Source organism: Lepisma saccharinum, chromosome 12 (assembly GCF_977018435.1).
Source record: "Lepisma saccharinum chromosome 12, izLepSacc3.1, whole genome shotgun sequence".
NCBI lineage: Eukaryota > Metazoa > Arthropoda > Insecta > Zygentoma > Lepismatidae > Lepisma > Lepisma saccharinum.
This window is the reverse complement of record NC_139240.1, coordinates 46,568,898-46,596,208: the sequence shown is the minus strand read 5'-3', so window position 1 is coordinate 46,596,208 and position 27,311 is coordinate 46,568,898. Positions and strand designations below refer to the sequence as shown.

At 39.0% G+C, this 27,311-nt stretch overlaps 1 protein-coding gene across 1 annotated transcript in view; it reads right to left on the bottom strand.

Moving 5' to 3' along the window:
• LOC145996043 (PDF receptor-like) overlaps window positions 1–27,311 on the bottom strand; it is a 93,161-nt gene that overhangs the window by 64,057 nt on the left and 1,793 nt on the right. The window lies entirely within an intron of this gene.

The window sequence follows — 27,311 nt, the reverse complement described above, 5'->3', positions numbered from 1 at the left end:
ATGAACGTACATTCTTGAATAAGGTAATTCAAATCCAAAAGGTAGGTTGTGGTTCAAATTCTGAAAATGTACCAGATGCTATTGAAGTGAAGTGGCAAACAATTTTTAAGGTGTTTCAAAAGACTGACATTTCATGTACCAACATTTCAAAATGGTTGAGTTTGCTATGTCTTTGCCTGCTCCAGTTCAGAGAGTATTTTCAATTATGGGGAATATTTGGTCTGCATAAATAGTAGCCTTCTAGTATCCACTGCTAATCATCTGCTGAATGTTAAAATTAATGCAGAACTTTCATGTTGTGCATTTTATGATGTTATTGAAACAAACAAGCCATTTCTGAAAAAAGTCATGTCTAGTGAAAAGTACAACAGAGAGGTTTCGTAAACATCAGAAAATGTATTATTAAATGAAACATTTGAAAATAGTTAAATGTTCCAATAAAATGTTAAGGCTTTTAAGCAATTTCAATTTATTTTTATTCATTTTTGTAAAAAGAACTGAAATTCGGTAGCAACGAGTTGATCGCGAATATGTCCTGGGTTGGACCCAAAAAAATATGGTAAGCCTAGTGATATCACCCATAGGCAGTGGTAGATTCACAAATAATTACAAGGTTTCTTACACATACATTCATTTATTGTACTGTTCGTATATCAGCATGGGTAACACTGTCAAATTCTTAATAGAGGTCACTGCAACACAACAAATAACCATAATGAAACAGTGTTTTAAGAAAAGCATATTGAGCATGCATACACCCATGCACCCCTTCAATGAGAGGATCGTCATTTTTTGTTTTTTTCACTAGTATGTCCCATCAAGGGAAATCAGGGTGGCTACAAACAAGCAGAAATGAAATTCCCTGACTTTTCCAGGTTTTCCAGGACAAAATTTACATTTTTCCCTGACAATTACAAACTAAACTAAATCGATGTTTTTGCAAATGGAAATAATAAACTCATACAGATCCAGGCATGGTTTTGTTAAGTACCAATATTATCTTCTATGAAATTGACTCAATTTCTCTATTCTCTATGATTTGAATTCAAACTGCAAAATAGTGAATTTGGAAAATTATTACAATTCACAAGCTAGGGAAGGATTATGGAATTTTGTCATGCGCAGTAAGTTTAAAATAAAATACTTGATTATTTTTAAAGTTACGACTAAATGAGATGAGAGTGAAGAGTGAATGATTAAGAAATACAATTTGTAATTTATCAGTCTCCTTATACATTCTCGGTATTATATGTTGATATTTCCACTGAGGTTTGGTACCCTCTGCTTGCAAGAACCATGAGTGCGGACTCATTTTTCAATTCATAAAGCTCTCTTCTCTTTAAGGCAAACAACTTAACTCTTGCATATAAGTGAAACAACTGAATCGAACAAAAGAAAGTGTCATATTTCCTTACATTATCAATGGGATTTCTGCTTCAGTGCAGTATATCCAACTGAGTACTGTGAAACTGACAACATGCAGTTATACCATTAATGCTGACGAAAAGGGTATGTACGTATTAGAAATTTAACGCAAGGAATTTATAGAATTTCATTGTATAGGTACCTGATTTAGCTAACCACACATTAAAACAGGAACACACTAATAATAAAAGCTTCTGAAAGTTCATATACAAGGGGCATCCTGAAAAAAATCTCCAATGGTGCCTATACGCAGCACTAGTGGTCAGAGATATATATACACACACACACACACATGCAGGCAGGAAGAAGTGGCATGTAGCAGTAATCTGGTACAGTTGCAATGCAGCCGTTTTAGGACAGTTCTAGGTTAAAGATTGCAGCTCTCATACAGTCTCCCACCGAGCCTAGCCTACATTGCACACTTAGAATTTGGCACAGAGCCACCAGCAATCGTGTGAGGTGTGCAGACCGGACGTCGTGAGTGATAGTATGGTCAGACTATGGTGCAGACAATTCACGGAAGGCCAATCGAATGTGCACAACCCCATACAGCTGAGTACACACGGGCCCTTTGCATCACTTCAGGTGAGAGATCTTGGACCACTCCCCTTAACAGCCCTGGCCTTGAATGTACAGACTTTCATCTCTTTGTTTAACGGAAGAGGTTTCTGGCAGGGCAAGGATTTGACAGCTACACTGTGGTAGAGATAGTTCCAGTCTTTGCTGTCAGACACATATACCAAGGGGCATACAAAATTTAGTGCCATGCTACTACAAATGCCAGAACAGCGGTGGTGATTATGCCGAAAATTAGGTTAGGACTCACTGTTACTAATGCAATAAATTACAACTGATATTCATGTTTTATTTATGCCTAATTGGTAGGGACCTTGATATTTTGTTATCTTTTTTTAAAATTGGTGTATTTTCTTATTTTTTTATTCTTTACTATATGGTGTTATTTTTCCCAAAATTCACATTTTCATGTTAGCTCATTTTCTGGCAAATATCTGAAATTATACGTACCTTCATGGTGTTTTTAAACTACTGTTTCAAATTGTAAGTCACATAGCTTATGCCATGTGTTTGATATCTTGAAAGTTATTTTGGGAAAGTTATTTTCCATACCCCTTTCTTAATTTTAAGGTAAGGATTTTAGATAATGGAATTTTCCCCGTATATACTAAAGGGTGCATAATGACCATAAGTGGCGACGCACCCAAAAAATTAAAATCAATCAATCTCACGTGACAGATACCGATATATTATGGCACCAAAAATTGGCATTATCTTCTTTTGACTTGTCAGTATTACGTTTCCCAAAATTCGCGTTTCTGTTTTAGAACATTTATCTGCCAAATATACCAAGTCTTAATACTCCATTGTGCTTTTAAACGATTATTTTAAATTGTAGATCACATGGTATACGTATTTTCGTGACAGTTTGATATGTTGGAACAGATTTTTGAGGAAGTAAAAGTAAAGTGCTCCCCTGCACTTTTCCATGAAGGTGTATAGGGGTGTAGAGTTAGTGCCCCACACTTTCTTGATCACGGCTAAAGGCGTGGGTGATGTGATCAGCACCACCCTCCTGGCTACCTTTATCCCTCAAAGTTTCCTGAAGGTACCAGCTTCATATGATGCTGGGTGGGTGCCAGAGCAGTTTGAATAGGTGGAAAACATCCCGGTTCTCCCCCGCAGGGGATCGATCCTGGGTCTCTTGCATAGTAGTCAGACGCCCTAATGGCCGAGCTCCATTATTACTCGCTCGACAAATGCCGATGGAGCGCACTTAGCTTGGTAATTCCAAACATATCTCGTGCGACAAATATGAGAATGTGGCTCCCGTGTGACGGTAGATACGCACTCGATCTCCTGTTAGAACCCTGCCACTTTTCTCAGTGATGCAAATGGTTTTGATAGAAATTGAAAAAATCGTGGGAAATACATGATTTAATGTGGCTGTCGGAATTATTCCATGTACGTATAACTCTATAGTTTACTCTTGAGTAAAATGTTGGAAAACTTGCATGTACACAAACATGGCCTAGAAAAGACAAGAATGTTGGATTTCATGGAATTTTTTATTGTTTTAGGATATTTCTTGAAAAAAATCGTTAAAAATGCCAACAATTCGCATTATTTCGATATTTCGAAAGGGCGAAAAATGTGTCCAGACAACTTCGCAGCAATTACCATTTTTCACGGTTTTGGCGTTTGCGAAAAATCAATCGGAAATTACTTTCTGGGCACCCCTCGTATAAATCAGTAGATGGAAAGTGAACATTTAGCAGGGCTGGCAGAGAAAAGTTAATTCTTGAAGAAAGTGATTTGCTTTTATGATTGAATGATTCGAGTAAATATATTAAAATATTTACGTATTCATTATTAGTATCTTATTTCATAATATTGGACATTAACTTTACTCAGTGAGAGATTAATGACCATCTCTCACGAGTTTAAACAGACAGGACAGAGTGTGGCGTTAATTTTATTGCAATACTAGTGTTGCAGTAAATTTGAGGTTGGGAGAATGCCAATTTTTATAACGTGCACCAATGCAGATTTATGTTTCACTTTTTCGTGATAGTATTCAATATATATCCAGTTTTGTTGGATTCTTCTTGATATCTAAGAATAGTGCAATGTCATTGTAAACGTATGTTAACTTGTGCGAAACCAGTAATACGTCAGGATGATGAAAGAAAACCTTCGTAAGCACTGCTACATTAAATGAGGTGAAGTGAGCCAGAAGAGTAATAAAATTCCAGCAGCATATTTGCAGTCTAAAACTCTTCTTGTTTAAGCATACGATTTTTGTTGGATGTTGCAGTCCGAAGACATCCAACAAAAATCATAAGAGTCCCATGGATGCAATTTCTGTCGCATGTTGTAGTGAGATACTTTGTCGGGTGGCGATATTCGACAAAAATCGTATGTATCAACGGAACCTATTCGTTTCCATGTTCCTTCAGTTTGTCCAACAAAATGCCTTACTACGACGTCCGACAACTATCGGACGGTGCCACCCGCTCCCATCCCCTCCATCTGTTGACAGTTCTGTCCCCTTTCTACTCCCATACGGACAAGAAAAAATGATAATTCAATGCATTTTCCACGTCATATTTAGAGGCTTAACCTTTACTCCCCCGATGATACGTACCATATGGTATTATGAGAGTAAGGTTGTTCTGGCCCGATGATACCATATGGTATCATGGTGCTGATTACGAAATGAATGTGCTTTTTGGACCTTCATACTCTTATGTTTGGGTGGAAACTCTGACACAGTTCTGGAGCAAGCCTGGGAAATTCATATTGATGACCAACCTCCCCCCCCCCTCTCCGCCACATTTCCGAACAGTTTTACATTTTTGGCTCATTATTCAACTTGTATGGCACCCAGGAACATGAATATGTTTCAATCTCTTTGGAAACGTCCATTCTTTGAAGAGAATACTAAGTTTTGCACCTTCTCCCCAAAATAGCAGGAGAAGAGGGGGGCAAACTCCAGAGTTTTATGTTTTCTTTTTCAATTGAAATTCGGTGGTCACGCCCCCAAACCCCCCTCCCTCGGTTCGGCGACCTGAATTGTACACCGTTGCATGCTATAATATTTTAGCTGCAAAACAAAACTTATCCGAAGAAGATTGCTCCCATAGTGCCCGAGTTATAAGAATTTTCCTCCAAAAATACAAATTACCTATTTTTCGTAAGAAAAAAAAAATATATTTTGGCTTATTATTCAACTTGTATGGCACCCAAGAACATAAAACATGTTTCATTCTCTTGAGAAATTTTCATTCTTTGAAAAGAATACTAAAGTTTACACCTTCTCCCCAAAATAGCGGGAGAAGAGGGGGCAAACTCCAGATTTTTATGTTTTTTCCATTTAAATTCGCCGAACGTGCCCCCCAAGCCCCCTTCCTCGGTCCGGCGTTCTGAATTGTGCACGATTGCATGCTCTGATGTTTTAGCTGCAAAACAAAAGTTATCCGAAGTAGATTGCTCCCATAGTGCCCGAGTTATAACAATTTTCCTCCAAAGAGTGTTAGAATTTAAAATTCCCGCCGAGAAGCCCGGGCGAGAGAAATTTCTCTCTCTCTCCTCCTGCCATCACTGGTTTCTGGCGCCGTGGTTGTGTTGCGCATAAAAGGGGCCTAAAAGTTGAGGCAGAATCTTACGAACGAGATTTCCTGTTCCTGTGCAGAGTTCCATAACGATATCTTTAAATAAATAAATAATAACAAAAAAAAAGTAAATGAAGACGAAATTCCCTGACATTTCCCTGACTTTTTTTGACACCTCAAATTACCTGACTTTTCCCGTTTTTCCAGGTTTTCCAGGTCTGTCGCCACCCTGGAAATATATGCATTAAGGGGGAACCCCCGAAGTAAGCCTGCCTCCACTCGCATACATTCGAGGGTATGCGCTTATTCCTGATTCCTAAAAATATAGCAGGACGTCAGTTGTTCCGGTCCCCCGGACTTTATTTCCTCTACTTACTACAATTTGGTTGCATTTTGTAATAAATATAACAATGGATTACAATACTATACATAGAAATATATATATATATATATATATATATATATATATATATATATATCGCGTGAGGCACCTAAAAGTACCACCTGAAATAGCGAAGAAACCAGAAACAGTAGCGATGTGAGGTTCGCGGGAAACAATAATATCAAATGGGGCTCGTAAATCGGAGGTATGGGGGGGTCGAAAAATATCGACAAATGGGGCATCTGGAGCAAAGTCATATTTTTTTAAATGGAACGATATACAATAACATGCATAATATAAAAGAGCACACGCAGAGAAACACAATGCCGTTGGTCTCATGCATCTACTGCACATAGGAACGAAGATATGGCCATGTGAAAATATGTAAACAAACTAACAAGTGGCCCACTTGACCGTCAGTACCACGGCATGTACAAGTATGAGATGTCGGAAGCCATTGGCCAAGATGAAGACAGATCCAACGATCCAACGATTTGGAAATGTATTTTTCACACATGCTGTAGCGCGTCTTGCACTGTGGGCTGGGCACCCGTCATGTTGGTACCACATTTCCCTCCTTGTCTGAAGTGGTATGTCCTCCAATAGTGCAGGCAGTTCATGTTGTAAAAACTGTATGTATCGGTCAGCATTCAGTGTCCCTTGTATAAAAAAAGGGCCAATGAGATGTTCACCCACTATACCACACCACACGTTCACACTCCATGGGCGCTGGCGTTCCACTTGGCGAAGCCAATGTGGATTTGTCACCGACCAATATTGCATGTTCCTTAGGTTGACATTTCCATGATTGGTAAAAGTTGCCTCGTCAGTGAAGAGGATACGTAACAAATCGGGTGTGTCGTGTCGTAACATCCATGTGCAAAACCGAACACGGTACACAAAATCATTCCCGTGAAGTTCCTGATGGAGGGAGATATGATATGGGTGAAACTTGTGTGTGTGCAGAATGCGCAATACACTTCGCTGACTCATCCCAGCATCCCTGGCAATTTCACGGGAGCTAACGTGCGGATTCACAGCAACAGCGGCGAGAACATTTGTTGCACCTGCCTCACCTGTAGTTGGCTTGTTCCGCACACGTGCTCGTGGTGTTACACTTCCGGTGTCTCTTAATTTAATAAATAACTTACCAAACAGACGTCGAGATGGCTGTCGTCTGTCCGGATATCTCTCTGCGTACACACGGTAGGCTTCTGAGCCATTCTTTCGGCATTCCCCATAAATCAGGATCATGTCCGCTTTTTCTATGTTTGTGAACATCATAATCTTCGCTCTTACCACTACGACTGCTTGCTATGAGCTAACACGATCTCGTGGACCTGCTATCAAAACTTGCTCTGCGTAAAGGCAGTTCTGTCAGGCACCTGAGAAGTCTTACTTGCCGTGGTACTGACGGTCAAGTGGGCCACTTGTTAGTTTGTTTACATATTTTCACATGGCCATATCTTCGTTCCTATGTGCAGTAGATGCATGAGACCAACGGCGTTGTGTTTCTCTGCGTGTGCTCTTTTATATTATGCATGTTATTGTATATCGTTCCATTTAAAAAAATATGACTTTGCTCCAGATGCTCCATTTGTCGATATTTTTCGACCCCCCCATACCTCCGATTTACGAGCCCCATTTGATATTATTGTTTCCCGCAAACCTCACGTCGCTACTGTTTCTGCTTTCTTCGCTATTTCAGGTGGTACTTTTAGGTGCCTCACGGGGTATACACATGCAGGGTGTATCATAAGTAATAGCGCAAACTGACACAATTGAAAGTACACGATAATAGAAGCAAAAAAGTCTAAGTAAACATGGGTCCTCAAACGAGCCGTTTTCGAGATAATTGCGAATGTGTGGTTACAAGCCGCCACTGACTTCATTGTTTGTATACGTCTTCCTAGTTGGTAAAATGCTAATAATGTGTGCGAATGTGTGGTTAGAAGCCGTCACTGATTGCATTTTGTAAACACAGAGTGCTTTACTCCTTGAGCGGTCCGAGGTTTGCTCTTTGTTTACAAAACAGAACATTTCCGAGAGGTGGCGTTGTAATCAAACACGATGGATACAATCAGTACAGAGAATTGTACATGCTTGTGACCAATTCCGAAATGAACCGAGGGTGTTCGAAAGAATTCGAAACTCAATGCGGAATCGCGTACAGTATTGCATCCAGATGCAAGGACGACACTTTGAACACCTCCTTTAACAGGTACGAGTGTACAGTAATTGGAACATGTAACATACTAGCGTTTGTTAAAGTAAGTAGAATGTTCAATAAAAGCAATGAGATCTCCAATGACTTTTCTTACTGTATTATTAGCATTTTACCAACTAGGACAACGTTTACAAACAATGAAGTCAGTGGCGGCTTGTAACCACACGTTCGGAATTATCTGGAAAACGGCTCGTTTGAGGACCCATGTTAATGAGACTTTTTTGCTTCTATTATCGTGTACTTTCAATTGTGTCAGTTTGCGCTATTACTTATGATACACCCTGTATATATAACATAATTGGTGTATACAATACATTGCATGATATCATATATGTTTTGGGATCCACAACAAAGAACATGTACCTCGTGAGTGATATTACATTACATGTACAATTTTTAACCATTAGTGTACAGTGAAAATATAACATTTACCATTATTGTAGTTTCTGGTTTGGACTCTTGGATAGAGAAACAGGCATAATCGTGGAGTGACAGTTGATTCCGTTCTGGCTTTCCAGAGCGTTTCTGATATCTGTAAGAGCTGTTTTCTATCCCAGTCTGGCATTCCAGAGCAGACAATCCATGCCATAACTGGGTTTGAACCTGAGACCTCTAGCTTAGCAGCTTGTGACGCCAGGTGGCGTAAATTGTACTTTTTACAAACTTTTGATTACGAACGTCAAATGGGGTCAAATTGGAGGACGTGAATCCACCAGTTCATTCAAAATTAACGAGAATGAAGTGAACTAATTCCCCGATGACTTAACATCATGACGTAACAAGCAAGGCGCCTCAGGAGTACGTAGATGTGGACCAAGTGCTTCTTGAAACACCGCCCTTTCACAACACAGACGAAACTGTTCCATCCATCGGGGCTGTAAATATTTACGAAACCTTCCCAGTCGATGCAGATGCTTCCAGCATTATAGCTACGGAAGTAAATTTGTTGTCGAGAACTTCCTTTCAAGACTGGAATCGATTATTTGCTGTTTACGACGAAAACTCTCTCCATTCGTTCTTGCTTTCAAGCGAACGGCAGAGCGTAATCTATCTGATGAGAGTATCTATTTGAGTGTTGAATAGAGACTGGCTAGATGCAGGGAGGAATTGAGGCAACAGGTCTAATCCGTGAACTGGAGATTACACAAGTTTCAAGAGAAAACGTCCCTTACTTACTCTTCGCCAAATTTACAGTGTTTGGGAACTTACTACTTAAAAGTAACTGAGTTACAGTTATTTCATTTAAAAGTAACTCAGTTCCAGTTACAGTTACTTGATTGAAAACGTAACTGATATACAGTTACTTGGTTCAAAAAGTACTGAGTTACAGTTACTTGATTCAAAGAGTTACAGTTACAGTTACTTGATTGAAAACGTAACTGAGTTACAGTTACTTGATTCAAAAAGTACTGAGTTACAGTTACTTGATTCAAAGAGTTACAGTTACTTGATTGAAAACGTAACTGAGTTACAGTTACTTGATTGAAAACGTAACTGAGTTACAGTTACTTGATTCAAAGAATAAATGAGTTACAGTTACAGTTACTTGATTGAAAACGTAACTGAGTTACAGTTACTTGATTGAAAACGTAACTGAGTTACAGTTACTTGATTGAAAACGTAACTGAGTTACAGTTACTTGATTCAAAGAATAAATCAGTTATAGTTACAGTTACATAATTGAAAACTGAGTTACAGTTACAGTTACTTGATTGAAATGTAACTGAGTTACAGTTACTTGAGTCAAAGAATCAATGAGTTAAAGTTACAGTTATTTGATTCAAAAAGTAACTGAGTTAAAGTTACTTGATTCAAAGAATAAATGAGTTACAGTTACATGATTGAAAACTGAGTTACAGTTACAGTTACTTGATTGAAATGTCACTGAGTTACAGTTACTTGAGTCAAAGAATAAATTAGTTAAAGTTACAGTTACTTGATTCAAAAAGTAAATGAGTTAAAGTTACTTGATTCAAAGAATAAATGAGTTACAGTTACAGTTACATGATTGAAAACTGAGTTACAGTTACTTGATTGAAATGTAACTGAGTTACAGTTACTTGAGTCAAATAATAAATGAGTTACAGTTACTTGATTCAAGAAGTAACTGAGTTACAGTTACTTGATTCAAAGAGTTACAGTTACAGTTACATGATTGAAAACTGAGTTACAGTTACAGTTACTTGATTGAAAACGTAACTGAGTTACAGTTACTTGAGTCAAACAATAAATGAGTTAAAGTTACAGTTACTTGATTCAAAAAGTAACTGAGTTAAAGTTACTTGATTCAAAGAATAAATGAGTTACAGTTACAGTTACATGATTGAAAACTGAGTTACAGTTACAGTTACTTGATTGAAATGTAACTGAGTTACAGTTACTTGAGTCAAAGAATCAATGAGTTAAAGTTACAGTTATTTGATTCAAAAAGTAACTGAGTTTAAGTTACTTGATTCAAAGAATAAATGAGTTACAGTTACATGATTGAAAACTGAGTTACAGTTACAGTTACTTGATTGAAATGTAACTGAGTTACAGTTACTTGAGTCAAAGAATCAATGAGTTAAAGTTACAGTTATTTGATTCAAAAAGTAACTGAGTTTAAGTTACTTGATTCAAAGAATAAATGAGTTACAGTTACAGTTACATGATTGAAAACTGAGTTACAGTTACAGTTACTTGATTGAAATGTAACTGAGTTATAGTTACTTGAGTCAAAGAATAAATGAGTTACAGTTACTTGATTCAAAAAGTAACTGAGATTCAGTTACAGTTACTTGATTGAAAACGTAACTGTTTGACAGTTATTTGGTTCAAAGAATAAATGAGTTTCAGTTACAGTTACTTGATTCATAAAGTAACTTAGTTACAGTTATTGATTCTAAAAGTAACTGAGTTACAGTTACTTGATTCAAAGAGTTACAGTTACAGTTACATGATTCAAAGAATAAATGAGTTACAGTTACAGTTACTTGAATGAAAATGTAACTGAGTTACAGTTACTTGAGTCAAAGAATAAATGAGTTAAAGTTACAGTTACTTGATTCAAAAAGTAACTGAGTCAAAGTTACTTGATTCAAAGAATAAATGAGTTACAGTTAGTTACGTGATTCAGAAAGTAACTGAGTTACAGTTACTTGATTCAAAGAATAAATTAGTTACAGTTGCAGTTACTTGATGGCCTCCCCGATGTCACAGTGGTAGCGTCGTTGCCTTGTAATCAAGGGATTCGGGTTCGAAACCCGGTGGAGGCTCATAGTGGTTCGGATTGCACTTTAAAACTGTAGGTCCTGTAGCCTTACTGTGCATAAAGTGGACTTAAAACTTCAACTCAATCAATCAGTCAATGCAGTTACTTGATTGAAAAAGTAAATGAGTTAGGTTACTCGTTTTAAAATATAACTCAGTAGCAGTTGCTGGTACTTGAAAAGGAATTGTAACTGTAAAGAACTTTTGTTATTTAGCGTCGCTTTTCTGTCAGATTTAACTAATCGCGACGAAGAGCATAAGTGATGATGTGATGTAACTGATGAAGGAAAACTCGCAAATAGTTGAGTTGAATTTAGTATTTGGTTTTATGTCCACTTTATGAACAGGAAGGATAATCGGGACCGGACCTACAGTTTAAAGTGGGATCTGATTCACTTGTGCCTCTACCGGGTGGCACGCTTACCACTACGCCACACACTCACAATGAACAGCCATGCCCAGACTGAGATTCGAACCAAAGATCCACTAGGGTCGGTTGGTACATAAAATAGAGTATTAATATACCGGGTGTCCCAGAAGTCTTTCCCTGATTACAAACTTTATTCATATCCGCTATATGCAATGTAGAGATGTGAAAGTGATGCCAAAATATTGGAAAACTAACCAAGTTTATTTGTTGCAGGTTTCAGTAATGAGGCTGTAGTGTAGCAGTCTCAGTGCCAAGGAATCCGGAATTAATACTCTTGACATCGGGTGGCATCTTTCCATACAATGTTTCTTGGACTTGACAGGATTTGGGAATGAAGATAAATTCCACTTTTAAATACCAACTTATTGATGGCAGATATTCTAGACGAAAGAATTCTGTACATTTGAAAGTTCATCTGCACTGTTATTGGTGACCGCGTCTCGTGATACCAGAGGACATGCTGAGCTTTTTCCTGATTTGTGAACATTTCCGGTTTTCTGGGCACTGACACTGCTAGACTACAGCCACGTTACTCAAACCTGCAACAAAAAAAGCTTGGTTAGTTTTCCAATATTTTGGCACCACTTTCACATCTCTACCTTGCATATAGCGGATATGAATAAGGTTTGTAATCAGGGAAAGACTTCTGGGACACCCGATATTTATATATTATTACAACAAATAAAAAATGATGGAACAAGGAGCGAGTTTTGATACATATAACATACAGGGTGTCTAAAAAGTCGCTGTGATTCTGTCATAAAGATATGTATCTTTAGTACAAATTAGTGTGTGTCGAATATTGTGTAATTGTTAAATTTTCTATTTTCATAACCTTGTCACTGATGATGATCATGGGAGATTTAATCAACAATGATGAAGCGACCTTGCACACATGTGGGAAGGTTAATCCACATAATTGTGGCATTAGGGCAGACGAGAAACCAACGAGTTTCCATGAATGGGAACGAAACGTAGCTTAGCTCATCGCTTTGAGGTCTGTAGAGAGCAGCTGATGATAAGAAGCAGTAATTCCTTCCGGCATATAAGGGGTATCTCAGAAATATTTTCGTTCTTGAATGCGGCCTCTGGGGCAATTCGCACATTACGGAGAAATGAGGTAGATCGCAAACGCTTGGTAACATTGTTAATATTTAGTTGCCATGGAGAGCTTTACGGGGCAGCAACGTGCTTTTTGTGTTCGTGCGTTTTATAAAAATAATGATTTTTATGTTGTTGACGTCGTTTGTACCGGCATCATTATAGTCTGGCCGGAATGAAAGACGTCCCAAGCTCAAATTTAATTAAATATTGGGTCAGAAAGTTTGAAAACACTGGAAGCACTATGATGAGTAAACCGCCGGGACGTGCAATGTCATCAAGATCGGATCAGAAACGTTGATCGTGTGTGCCGTTGGCCCATATTATTTTTAAGTTTCTGTTTTAAGTCCACTTTATGCACAGTAAGGCTAATCGGGACTGGACCTACAGTTTAAAGTGGGATCCGAACCACTTGTGCCTCCACCGGGTATCGAACCCGGGACCCCTCGATTACAAGGCAAGGACGCTACCACTGCGCCATGGGGGAGGCCCCATATTATTTTTAAGATGATCATGGTAATGCTCAAACTGTAACTTCTGAGCGCTACTGCCAAATTACTATTTTAACTCCTGCAATTCAGAACCAAGATGGCTACAACAGAAACACGTTTTTCCAGCAAGATGGAGCCACTTCTCACGTCACCAATGATTCACTGAATGCTCTTCATCAGTTATTCCCAGAAAGTGTCATCAATCGCAGAGGGGACATTAACTGGCCACCGAGAAGTCCCGATTTGACACCAGAAGATTTTTTTCTTATGGGGTTACCTTAAGAGTAAGGTATACACCCCAATGCCACAAAATGTGAGAGAATTGAAGCAAAGAATTACAGATGAAATCAATGCTATTTCTCTTGCAATGCTTCAGCGATCGAGAACTTTAGTTCAAGAATAATTGAATGTGAAAACATGAAAGGTCACCATTTGTCCAATACTCTATTTCACAAATAAAAATTTAATGTTTAAGCTTTCTTTTGGTAACAAATATATCTTTATACAAAAATTTAAGTATTTATTTTAATAGTTTTAAAAACGAAAATATTTCTGAGACACCCTTTACTTTGAAATAAATATGACAGGTGGCTTCATTGGTAATAATTGAGGGGTCTAGTGAGAGAGGGAGCTATGCCACTTTGACAAGAAATGGAAATAAATTGAGTTTTCTAGAGCATTACGTTGAGTCATAATTTGAATAACAAAGGGTATTTTTTTCTGAACATATTGTTAGGTAAATTATTCAAAAGAAAAAATATGAATTTCAATATAAATATCATTTATTATGAACATGTATGGTATATTGTAGTATACCCATGTGAAAAAATCAATCTAGCACATCAAAGACTTTGAACAAGGCTTAAATACTTTTGCCTGAGTGTAAATCATGTTCACAGGGTTACATATGAACTACATAAAGACAACTGCATGTCTTCTGGAGTATCTTCACTGTCCCATTGTTGCTGTGGATTTTAGTTTTTGGTAAACACCATGAAAAACTGGAGGAATTATTGCTATGAGATCTTTTAACTTCAGGGCTGATATTAAATCTAGCACCGGTTACTGCAACACAACCTCTGCCACTCCTATTGCAGACACCATCAGTAAGTGGCATAGCTCCTTCTCTCACTCAAAATGCTGATGAGGACGTATTCAAGAACTCAGAAAATCTGCTGCAGAACAAGCGGGAGCTATGCCACGTGGTTGTAGTTCACATGATAGATGGCAGATGGCAGGAGAATACTGAAAATGGCAAAAAATAAAATTTTCAAGATTTGTGGCATAGCTCCCTCTCTCACTAGACCCCTCAATTATGCAACGGGTATTTCCAAAAAAGTATAGCTACTTTCATACCGAAATGAAATGAAGTAAAATTATCACACTTTGTTGCACCTTCTCGTGAGATTAGCACATTTATCCCCTTTTTACCGCCTCTTTGATGCTTCAGTACCTTTTTCCTTCCTGTTTTGTTAAAAGAAATTGGATCAAGTTGTTCTGATCATGTTACTGTACAAAATTCTCACGAACAACACTGAGACAGATTACCAAGGAGAATATGAAATTTCTGGAAAAGAGTGCATTTTTCCTCATCATCTTCTACAAAGCGGCCTCTAGAGAAAAGCGTTTCGGGTTCAAGCAGCATAAAGGTTAAAGTTACGTTGAAAATAATAACATCATCCTCTTTCCCGTGAAATTCTAGCTCATTTTGATATGTCGCATAACCACTTTTCAATTTAAGAAAATTAAGCTGACTTCAAGATGGCCGTCTTGTTGTTAACAAAACCCTAACAAGTTCTCCCCCTTTCAATATCATGCATCGGAACCTTTGGCTCTTGTTTGCCCACCTGTACTTGTTTTAAGCGGGTATTTCCACACTGGTAACCAGGATATTATTACTCTCACAGTTCAAAGCATTTTAATGTGATGAATGACTACCCTATGTCTCTACCTAGCCACGTGATTACTGGGTGTGGTGGCATGGCGTTATGATGGATCATACAGACGTTGCAATACGAGTATATTAATCGAATTTGCTCAAAAAAGAAACTAATCCGATTAAAAGCTTTCGCAGACGTATAGTAGCCGAAAATAACTCGCATAATGCGTTAAAATTGTTAACATCTCAATATACGAGGGTAGGTCAGAAATTGAGGTCCTCGGTTTCGTGCCGAAATAATTCCTCTCATAGATTGTGGTTCACCGACTGTAAATTCTTAGGTTCTGGATTCGAATCACGGCGTGTTTCTGTTACCAAAAAATACTCACATTGTATGCTAAAATTTTAAAACCTCAATATACGAGGGTAGGTCAGAAAGTGAGGTCACCGGTTCCGTGCCGAAATAATTCCTCGGATAGATTGAGGTTTACCAACTGTAAATTCTTGGGTTCTAGGTTCAAATAGCGGCGTGTTTCTTTTAATAATATGGCATATATGATTATTTTTCTTTACAATCTTCTTTTTTTAAATTATTTCTTTAATATTATATCATTACATGTATCTGGATGCATCGGCACCGAAGATATTAACCTTGTGGGGTCTGAACAATACACACGGAGATGTAAATCCATCAGTTGAATGAAACAATGCATAAAATCTGTAGCTCAGACAAAATGTTTAAGTGCATCGAGAAAGATGCATTAAAAAACGCACAACTGATGCATTAGAGTACAGCTCGACATAGAAATACTCGATTGCATCATATGATGCACTTCGGCGTTACCTTTTCAAAAGACGTACAAAAATACATCAACCCGTAAACAAAGGCAAAGGCCAAGAAACACGCCTTTAGTTTCATGTGTGTAAGAATAGCCAATTTGAGTCATCAAACCATAAGAAATGTCTACATAATAACAAGTGTTATGTAGATGTAAAGGCTGTGACAGCATTCTCAGCATATTTTGGAGCTCACAATGTAAAAGAAGAAATTACACCTACCGATTTGTCACAGTGGATAGCCAATTAGGTATCAATATTTGAATATGGCCCCTGGCAAATGACGACCGTGTCGCACAGCACATTCAGCCAATGAGAGCTTTCCATTACTCGTCTTATCGGCAGAGTAAATGATGGTACGGTTTGGTACCGTGTGCTGATACGGCCCTTGAAGCCCTACACCGTCGCACGATGCTAGAGAAAACCCTGTAAGGTCTGGAGACCTGGGCGGCCTACGGTTATCACCATACATTAGCAGGCAAGCAAACGATACCTAAGCTGACGTCACCTTTCTACGTGAGTCAAAATATCAACATATAATTACCATTCCTGCTATTTGCCACTGTGAGAACTAAAAAAAGAGAATTTGTTTTCTTACATTTTGCGTGTCTAAGTATTCTACGAACTCTGCCGCACCCCCTTTTTTTATAACTCAAAGCCAAAGTAGAACATAAAAATGATGAACTATAGTTACCGCACCGATAACATAACAAATGATGCTGTAAGGAGACGCTTATGCGCACAGAAAAGACAAAGGTGAGCACACAACTTCACAGATGATATTATTGGCTGTGGGTCCAGGCGTCACAACCTCATTGCCTGGCAAGGGTGCAGCGTGTACGAATGATCTGTACAGCGGACAGCAAAAGCAAAATGTCCATCACTATTTTCAATCACAGCCTTCCGCAATGTGCGGGATGCAGGGAGGGCAATTAACTAAAAAAAAAAACGTCAATAGAGGACAGCATCTGTTTGAGTACCAGTACACTCCCTTTTCTAGACACAACATGGGATGAAGAATAAGAAGGAACCCAAACAGCTTTGGACAATTTGGCTAGTTTTATTTTGGCGTTGGTTATATCCGTGAAATTTTCCTTTTAAAAAGTATTTTACCGCACGATAACCATTGCTCTATGGTAAGTAATTATTATTGTACCTAGAGTGTAGGTGGGTTTCGCAGTTCTCTTCTCCAATAGACACAAAACAATATTTAAAAGCTCAACTTTAGTTTTCAACTTTAATTGACTTATTCCGTCGGACACGTTTGAACTTCTAAAACACTTTAAACGATTAAACTTTCAAAAACTTGTGAAGTGTAATATAAAGTTCAGCTAAAGCGTTTTCGAATATCTGATCAGTTTAGGAAAGAGGCATTGCTTGAAGATGAGAAATTGTATAAGGTTTCGTGCCCTGAATACATTTATGGAGATGTTATTTCTATCTCATTACATACAGGATGAATTAAAAATAGCCCCGCCGGTATCTACACTGGTATGTTGCCACCAACAGCTGGAAGGTATAGTGGAACCACGAGCAAAACAACCTGCGCAGACTAGGGATGGCCAAACGGATCCGGATCCGGATCCGGATCCAAAAGTTACGGATCTGGATCCTGATCCGAAAATACCGGATCTGGATCCGGATCCGAAAATTCCGGATCTGGATCCGGATCCGAGAGTTTCGTATCTTAATCCCATTATAATATTACCACACCTTAAAAGGTATTATGATCTTCGATTACAAAGAAATTTTTCATTAGTTAGTCCTACAATAATGTTTTTCAAGTGTTGTTCCTAAAATACTTTGCTACGCATCGGCTAACACACACGTGCACAAAAATAATCTTACTTGTTTAACATAAAATGTCAGAGGTGATTTTGTAAATGCCATTGAAACGAATATGTATTCATTCGAATGTATTGGAAATGGAAACAAACATAAATGTGAGACATTCCATTCCAGGATGAAACTTTTAACGCATATAACAAGATAGAAATGTTATACAAAAATTATACAATTTTTCTACAGTTACAGTTTTACAAATTGATATATGCAGTGTTATATAATTACAAAGTATAAGACTAACAAGGGAGGTGCTCTAAGTGTCCCCCTCCGATTTCCATGAAAATTGGCAGGTTCATAGTGGAGCCCAATGGAAGAAATACGTATTTTTTGTTTCAGCTAAAATACTGTCTTAGGGGCAAAACCCCCTCAAATGTCAAGATGAGGACAAAGTGAAGTGAGGATCTGACCCCTGTGTTCCCTTCCGATTTCCATGATACTTGGCAGGTGTGTGAATAAACGGGCCCAAAGGAAGAAATACGTGTTTTTTTTTTCGGCCAAAAACTGTTTTAGGGGGCAACCCCCCTCAAATGTCAATATGAGGACAAATTTAAGTAGGCATTTGACCTCTGTGTCCCCCTCCGATTTCCATGAAACTTGGCAGGCGTATAGAGGGGCCCAAAGGAAGAAATACGTGTTTTTTTGTTTCAGCTTAAAAACGGTTTTAGGGGGCAAAACCCACTCAAATGTCAAGATGAGGACAAATTTAAGTGGGCATTTGACCCCTGTGTCCCCCTCCGATTTCCATGAAACTTGGCAGGTCTATAGTGGAGTCCAAAGGAAGAAATACGTGTTTTTTTTTTTTTTTGTTTCAGCTTAAAAACGGTTTTAGGGAGAGAGTCCGGAAAGTGAAAGTGGACGGACGTGTTTAAATCTGCTCCGTGGAACCGCGTGCCTAGCGAAGAGATGGGGGTGTCGACCGAGACCTGGCGCTGCCGTATAGGAATGTACATGGGAAAAGTGCCTTCGAAATGTCAAGCGACCGTGGGGTGCAGTTTTGGATTGAAACAGTGTTTCTTTGCTTACGAACTAGTTGTGCTAGTGTTATTAGTGATTGGAGGCGTGGAACCAAACCCTGGCCCAAGTGACGAAATGAAAGAAATCAAAGAAATGTTCCGTGATCTCAAAGCGTCTCACGAATCACTTGTTACCGAAGTTCGACAATTCAACGACGCACTTAGAACTCTGGTCGGTAGAGTGGATGTCCTCCAAAGTGACGTAGGTTCGCTTACAAAACGCGTAGAAGAACTGTCGGAGAACAATAGATGGCTTCAACAAAGGCTGGATGATCAGGAAGATAGAAGTCGTCGGGATAACCTAGTGTTTTACGGTGTCGATGAGGATTCCCCGGGAGAAGACTGGGCAGAATCCGAGTCCAAAGTACGTCGAATTATACAAGACAAGCTGAGCATAATTCTGCAAGAGGATGACATTCAGCGAGCTCATAGGATAAACACGAACAGCACGCGAGGCCCACGCCCAATCGTTTGCCGCTTTTTACGGTACAAAAAAAAGGAAGAAATTCTCAGGTGCAGCAACAAACTAAAAGGTACAAAAATATATGTTGAACATGACTTTTGCTATTCCACTCGGAAGGAGCGCCAGGGACTCCTGGAACATATGCACAGTGCCCGGAATGCTGGTCATAGAGCCTACATTAGTTACCGCCACCTCGTTGTTGACAATGTCAAGCAGGCGCGGAGCGTCCATGTAAGCCGTGTAAGCCGGGCTTACACTTTATTAGTTCTAGTAAAATGTATGTAATTATATGGCAAAATTAGTAAAAACTTCAAAGTTCAACTCGGCCCGATACCAGTCTTCGAGGTCCTGTTTGTTATATTGCAACACTTCAGCACCAGGGGACACATGGGAACTCCCACCTTTTGCTTGCGGAAAGTTGTAAGCCGTCTTAATGTTGCCTTACAAATTTCTGACCGCGAAGGAGCAGTGCCTACCGTATCTGGATGAAGAAGAGCAAGGAATATAGGGAGAAGAGCGGGCCAAACCCTAGGTCTGTAAACCTATGGCCACAGGCTTACAGCAGCGTTGCAAACCCCATGTTTAGAAAAAGTGTTGTTCATGGACGTCCGCAGTATTTCTTTCCACCAGGGAGGATTAAGCAAAGTATTTTTTTTCTGGGGTTGGGGTAACTAGGTATATTTCCCTTCTCAAAATATCTGCAACGCCCTTACAATAATTAACAATTTGATGTGACTGAAATGAAATTGTATGTGTGAAAATGGTTGCCATTCATTTTTCAGGAAGTGTCTCCTTGCCTTCCCCCTTCTGGACATCCATGGTGTCGTTTAAACTCCGAAATTATGCTACATACTACTAAATTGTTCTGTGATTTTCATATTATTAATATTAATTTATAACAAAAACATAAATATAAATTCGAATGGTTCAACCAACGTCATGGGTTCGACGTTATACGTGAAAAGTTTCAGAAAATTCAACCACAACGAAAAGTGGCTGCCTTGTTTTATTTATATCCCCAACTTACAAACGACTTTTTAAACTTGTGCGAGATTTAGCACCATTATGCTTGGGTTGGCTTCACTGAATACGTGCCAGCGAGACACAGGTCCCCTGCAAGAGGAGGGGCTCCAGCGTTGTCGGGTATGAATGGTTGACTGCAAAGGAAATTTGAGCCGGTGGTGCTTCAAGGAGGTTTTTTTCCAGGAACAGGGAATTCTGAAGCAAAAATCTAACAGGAAGGGGAAAAAGGAGAAACCTAAAAATGAGCGGGATACGGGAAAACTAGATACAGATTGATGTGCTAAATTCTTGTTTCTGTTTTTAGCTTATAGGAGAGCATAAACATCAGAAATATTAAGATCTCTGTTTTCCGTTTATGTATGAACTCAGCTGGTAATAATTGAGCTAAAAAGTGCAAAAATAAATAAATAAATAAATGTTAATGAAAGCTGAAGATTGAACCAATTTTACAAATCTCATGTCAAATGTGAACAAAATATTATTAATTACGTAGTTCGAATTACGTTCGAAAAGCCTGTTTATGATCTTTTAGGTGCTAGATTTGCTTTTACAGTATCCTAAGAAAGCACTTACATGTCCTTTGATAGAAGTTTCTGGATATGTCCCTACAATTAGTGAGCATTTCTTTTATAATTAATATTGTATTTTTTTTACTAAATATAGGGAATTTTAAGGCAAGATAGGGAATTTTTTATATCCGAAAGGAATATTCCCCTCACAGTCCGAAAGATCACTGCTTTGAGCAGTGACCAATTTTGGATCTGGTTTCTTTTTGTTTCCCCGTTCTTGTTGTCGATGTATTGCTTTTGCGAATTCCATCTATTCAAAGTGGTTAGTCGGCCCTGTGCTGTTGTGTGATAGTGAAGTGCATTATGGAATAAAACGAGTGTGATTGTGCGGTGGGGTGGATAACTTGGTGCAGACGCCGTTATCCAGCAAGGATTTTGCTGCCAAGAAGAAACTTGTGGATGTAGGTAGGCCCACCCCTTCCTTCTCTAGCAGGCATAGTAAGAGAAACGAAAAATAAAGTGCGCCGATTTTGTGATTCAGGGTACGAAGTTGATACTTGGTTATGCGGTTGTAAAAAGTATTCTGCACTTTTCTGTTTCCTTCTGTTTTCGTTTCTTTATTATTATTATTATTCATTTTATCTAACTTTGCATATTTTTGTACCGTTACGTTAGTCATTGTAATAGGAATAAGACTGACTTAATTATCTGTTAAAATGTAGGAGATACACAGCCTAGCAAAGAAAACACCAATCCCAGAGATTTATCCAGAATTTTTAATTTGGTGAAAAATTCCAGGGAAGTGTTCTGAAAAAATGGGGGGGGGGTCGATGTGTGTGGATAAATCACTAACCATGTCAGCCCAAAAATAAGCACAACGGGAAATAACCTTCATCATGATAGGCTTACACTGTTGGAAAGGTCACGCTCCGCCACTGATGTCAAGTATTCCTTGAGTGATCTCCAACCTGACCCAGCCACCTTATCTGAGCCCCAAACTGTTGGCGCCAACCCGTCTCGAAGTGAAAGTGCAGTTCAACATCCCCCAGCCCCTATCCACCCTGGAAGTTCAGGAATGCAGTACGATCGGCGAAGCAAGTGGTCCCGCGGAAATGGCCTCCGGCCTCTCTGAAGATGTGGACGTAGCCACGCCCATCGCAACCTGACAGGTAAGAAGGACATCCCCTCAGGACCCACTGGTGTATTAGTGAAAACAGCTGACAATCTCGAACCTAGCGGAACGAGTACAAACGCAACTAGTGCACACTCCGTTTCTGATAACTCGCCAGAGGATGTACATTCAGTCAAAACCGTTCACGAGAATCAAACAAATCGAGTCCCCATGAGCATTATTTATCAAAACCTAAGAGGTATACGCACGAAAACGAATCAGTTTCTTCTCAGCATTTTGGCGAATAACTACGACGTGGTCTTGTGCGCTGAAACTTGGCTCAACACTTCAATATCCGACTCGGAAATATTTTCAGAACAATACAGTGTTTTTAGATCGGACCGCAACCCACGAGAAAACGGGAAAACCCTAGGAGGTGGTGTTCTTATTGGTGTAAAGAAAGAACATTGCCCTGAACTGGTGGATTTACCGTTAACTGAACAAACCATAGACTGTGTAATTATAAAATTAAAACCGGAACATGCACATGCCATCTATATTTCTGTAATATACATCCAGCCGTCATCACCCCTATCGGTATATGAAACTTTGTTCTCCCACATAACCGCACATTGTCCTCTAGGGGCCCCATTGCTCATCGCTGGTAACTTTAACATCCCTGACATAACTCATCCTACTAACGACCTCCTCACGTTAGGTTCCCACTGTCGTGAATTGAAGTACTTTATTGATTTTAATGATCTCAAAAACTTAAATACTATACAAAATGCCAACGGTAAAACCCTAGATTTAGTCCTAACAAATATAGATAAGGTAACGATACTCCGGCAAGATGCACTGGTGCCGGAAGATACTCACCACCCTCCCCTAGGAATAAATGTACCACGCCCCAAACCTAAGCGTAAAACTTCAAAGTCGAGTATTAAGCGATACAATTTTAAGAAAGCTGATTTCGTCAGTATGTTTCACAAATTTAAATCGGCTAACTGGGAACAATTACATAAATACAAAGATATCGATCTTGCAGTGGACAAATTTTATGAAATAATTAAGTGTATATTTGATGAATGCGTCCCATTCTCCCGCTCAACTTATTCTAATCAGTACCCATGTTGGTTCACGCTAGATATTATAAAAGGTATAAAGATCAAGTCGCACCATCATAAAAAATGGAAACAAAAACAAGGGAATGTAGGGTATCATGAAGCTAACTTTAAAGCCCTAAGAACGAAATTAAAAGCGGAAATAAACAAAGCTTACCAAAACTACCTTAACAGCTGCGAAGCTAATCTGACTCGCGACCCAAATCTATTTTGGTCTTTAGTTAAGAATCAAAGGAAGAATCCACCAGCCCAACCAACCAAACTCAATGGTGAACCTATCGATAACAATAACATCCAGAATGTTTATGCTACATATTTCGAATCTGTCTTTTCCGCGGAACCGTCCTCTTACGAAACCACACGTACGAACGCGCTCCCGAAATCCCAACTTAGTCTCTTAAGCATCCCAGAAATCTCCCTAAAAGAAATCGAAAAAGCCATCAAGAAACTCAAACCAAAAAGAGCAGCTGGACCGGACCTAATCCCCCCCTACGTTATTAAAGGTTGCTCAGAGGCGCTCAAGTTCCCTCTCCACACCCTCTTTAATTTAATCTTGAAAACAGAAAAATTCCCCGCAAGTTGGAAAACGACGGAGATTTGTCCAATCCCCAAAGCAGCAGATAAGACAGACATAAGTAACTACAGACCAATCGCGAAACTGTCAGCTCCAGCTAAACTCTTTGAGCAAATAATTTATAATCATATTTACTCTCATGTCAAACCTATCCTTTCTCCACACCAGCATGGATTTGTACAAAACCGTTCAACTGTGACTAATCTCGTCGAATTAACAAATTACGTTGCGTCAACTATTGACGATAAAGGACAGGTCGATGTAATATACACGGACTTTTCAAAGGCCTTCGACACGGTACACCACGATACTTTAATTCAGAAACTAGCTTACATCTGCCTCTCCCCGCAACTTATAAAACTACTTGCTTCATATTTACAGAATAGATGACAATATGTCATGCACCAAGGACTAAGGTCCTCCTATTACGTAGCCAGCTCCGGTGTCCCCCAAGGTTCGAACCTAGGCCCCCTGCTGTACTTGATTTTCATTAACGATTTGCCAGATGCACTAAAAAACTCCGAAAAATTAATCTTTGCTGACGATGTCAAAATTTTCAAACAAATTAAAAGTGATCACGACTGTACGAAATTACAAGACGAACTTAACGAAGTACTTGATTGGTGCAAGAACAACAAGGTTAATCTCAATCTCAAGAAATGCAAAGTAGTGTCATTCACACGTAACAAACATCCCATCCAATATTCATATAACATTTCCGACATAGAAATCCTAAGAGAGAATACTGTAACTGATCTTGGAGTCACTTTTGACAAAGTTTTAAATTTCCAGACACACACTGCGCGCATCCTCAGTGAAGCGCACAGGAACCTAGGATTTGTGATGAGAATGTGTAGCCAGTTTAAGAAAAAAGAAACCTTTTTACTACTTTACTATACGTTTGTCAGATCAAAACTTGAATATGCCTCAGTCGTTTGGGACCCGTTATTTATAAAGGAAATCGAAAAAATAGAGAAACTCCAAAATAAATTCTTAAGGTATTTAGTATATAAATTAGATGGCATTTATCCAAAATTCACTTCGGGTGACATCTTACGCAACATGCTGAGTGTCCCGTCCCTTGAAAAAAGAAGACAGATGCACCAGTTAAACTTCCTTTCGAAACTTGTCAATGGAAAAACAGACTCCTCCGCACTTCTTGCAAAAATAAATGCTCAAAATTAAGACCCAGAAATGACCTCTTTAAAATTTCACGCGGTAGAACCAGGATGGCTGAAATGGATCCCATGAGGAGGATGTGCGCGTTGTACAATATAGTCTCCAATAATACCCCTGACATTGATCTATTTAGACCTATAAGCAATCTTATTATGTGAACCCTGTATATAATAGCATTGTAACCAAATACGTTGTATACTTTATGATATACCACCCTTGTATTATATATTGTTGTTATGTAATGATTATTCTGTTCCGTCTTGTACGTAGTTATTTTCTACTTGTCTTTGTTGTTTTCTCTTACCAATTTTTAATTACTTGTTTTGTCAATATGTATGTAAACTGAACTCAGTTAACCTCAAAGCACTGTAACTGGGCATTTGCCTGTAGTGTTCAATAAATAAATAAATAAATAAAATAAATAAATAAAACCCACTCAAATGTCAAGATGAGGACAAATTTAAGTGGGCATTTGACCCCTGTGTCCCCCTCCGATTTCCATGAAACTTGCCAGGTGTGTGTATAAATGGACCCAAATGAAGAAATACGTGTTTTTTTTTGTTTCGGCTAAAAAACTGTTTTAGGGGGCAACCCCCTCAAATGTCAAGATGAGGACAAATTGAAGTGGGGATCTGACCCCTGTGTCCCCCTCCGATTTCCATGAAACTTGGCAGGTGTGTGTATAAAGGGACCCAAAAGGAAGAAATACGTGTTTTTTTTTTGTTTCGGCTAAAAAACTGTTTTAGGGGCAAACCACCTCAAATGTCAAAATGAGGACAAATTTAAGTGGGCATTTGACCCCTGTGTCCCCCTCCGATTTCCATGAAACTTGGCAGGTGTGTGTATAAACGGACCCAAATGAAGAAATACGTGTTTTTTTTTTTTTGTTTCGGTTAAAAAACTGTTTTAGGGGCAAACCCCCTCAAATGTCAAAATGAGGACAAATTTAAGTGGGCATTTGACCCCTGTGTTCCCCTCCGATTTTAATGAAACTTCGCAGGTGTATCGAGGGTCCCAAAGGAAGAAATACCTGTTTTCTTTTTCGGCTAAAAAACTGTTTTAGGGTGCAAAACCCGCCTCAAATGTCAAGACGAGGACAAATTGACGTGGGGATCATCTGACCTCTTTGTCCCCCCTCCGATTTCCATGAAATTTGGCAGGTGTATAGAGAGGCTCTATGCCCCCTGTTTCTTCCTATGCCATATTTACGTAGTTTCGCGGTCAGATCCCCACTTCAATTTCTCCTCATCTTGACATTTGAGGGGGGGTTGCCCCCTAAAACAGTTTCTTTGCTGAAACACAAAAACACGTATTTCTTCCTTTGGGCCCCTCTATACACCTGCCAAGTTTCATGGAAATCGGAGGGGGAGACTTAGACCTCCCTTGTAAGTGTATTAATTAATTACAAATCACGCACGCGCACACACACACTATATATATGTATATATGTATATATATATATATATATATATATATATATATATATATATATATATATGTATATATATATGTATATGTATATTGGCAGGTAACAATATGTTATAAACATATTCTTACTTTCCAAAGAAGCGCATGTGGGATGGCAAAAGTGATCCGGATCCAGAAGTACCAGATCCGGATCCGAACGTTTTGGATCCGGATCCGAAAGTACTGGATCCGGATCCGACAGTACTGGATCCGGATCCGGATCTGAAAATTCCGGATCCGGATCCGAAAAAATTTTGGGATCTGGCCATCATCCCTAGCGCAGACCCGCGAGTCCTGTGCACCGTACCCCCGCGAGTAGGGGAGGGGGAGAGTTGACCATGCTTCTTTATGGCCCGAGGTGGAGGGAAGAAGGGAAAGCTGCGCGGGGACTTGTCCTCCCAAGGTTTTTTTTCCTTGTGGTCGATCTATAGTAACCATTACAACTGGTGTAAAGCCCACGCATTTGAAGCTGCTTTAAAGTTATTGGTGAAAAAAAACCCTCCAAAGATGGCGTTGTAAAACGAAATAGTGTTTGCCGGCAAAGAAGTTCGGTCCGCTGTGTTGAGCGGACGGAGAGATATTTTCAGGTGGAGATTCTCCCTTATGCTCTCCCTTCCTTCCTGTCTTACTATCTCTTTGTTTCTTCCTTCCTTCCTCTGCTTCTATCTTGTTTCTTTCTATCTCTCTCATTTTCATTGTCTATTTCTCTCCCTCTCTTTCCCTGTTTCATCTCTTTCCTTCTTGTCTATATCTGGTTTCTTACACTATTTCCCTTTCCATATTTCTTTCTATCTCTCCCCTTCTTCTTCTTCTTATCTCTCTCCCTTTCATCATCCTCTTCTCTCTATCTGT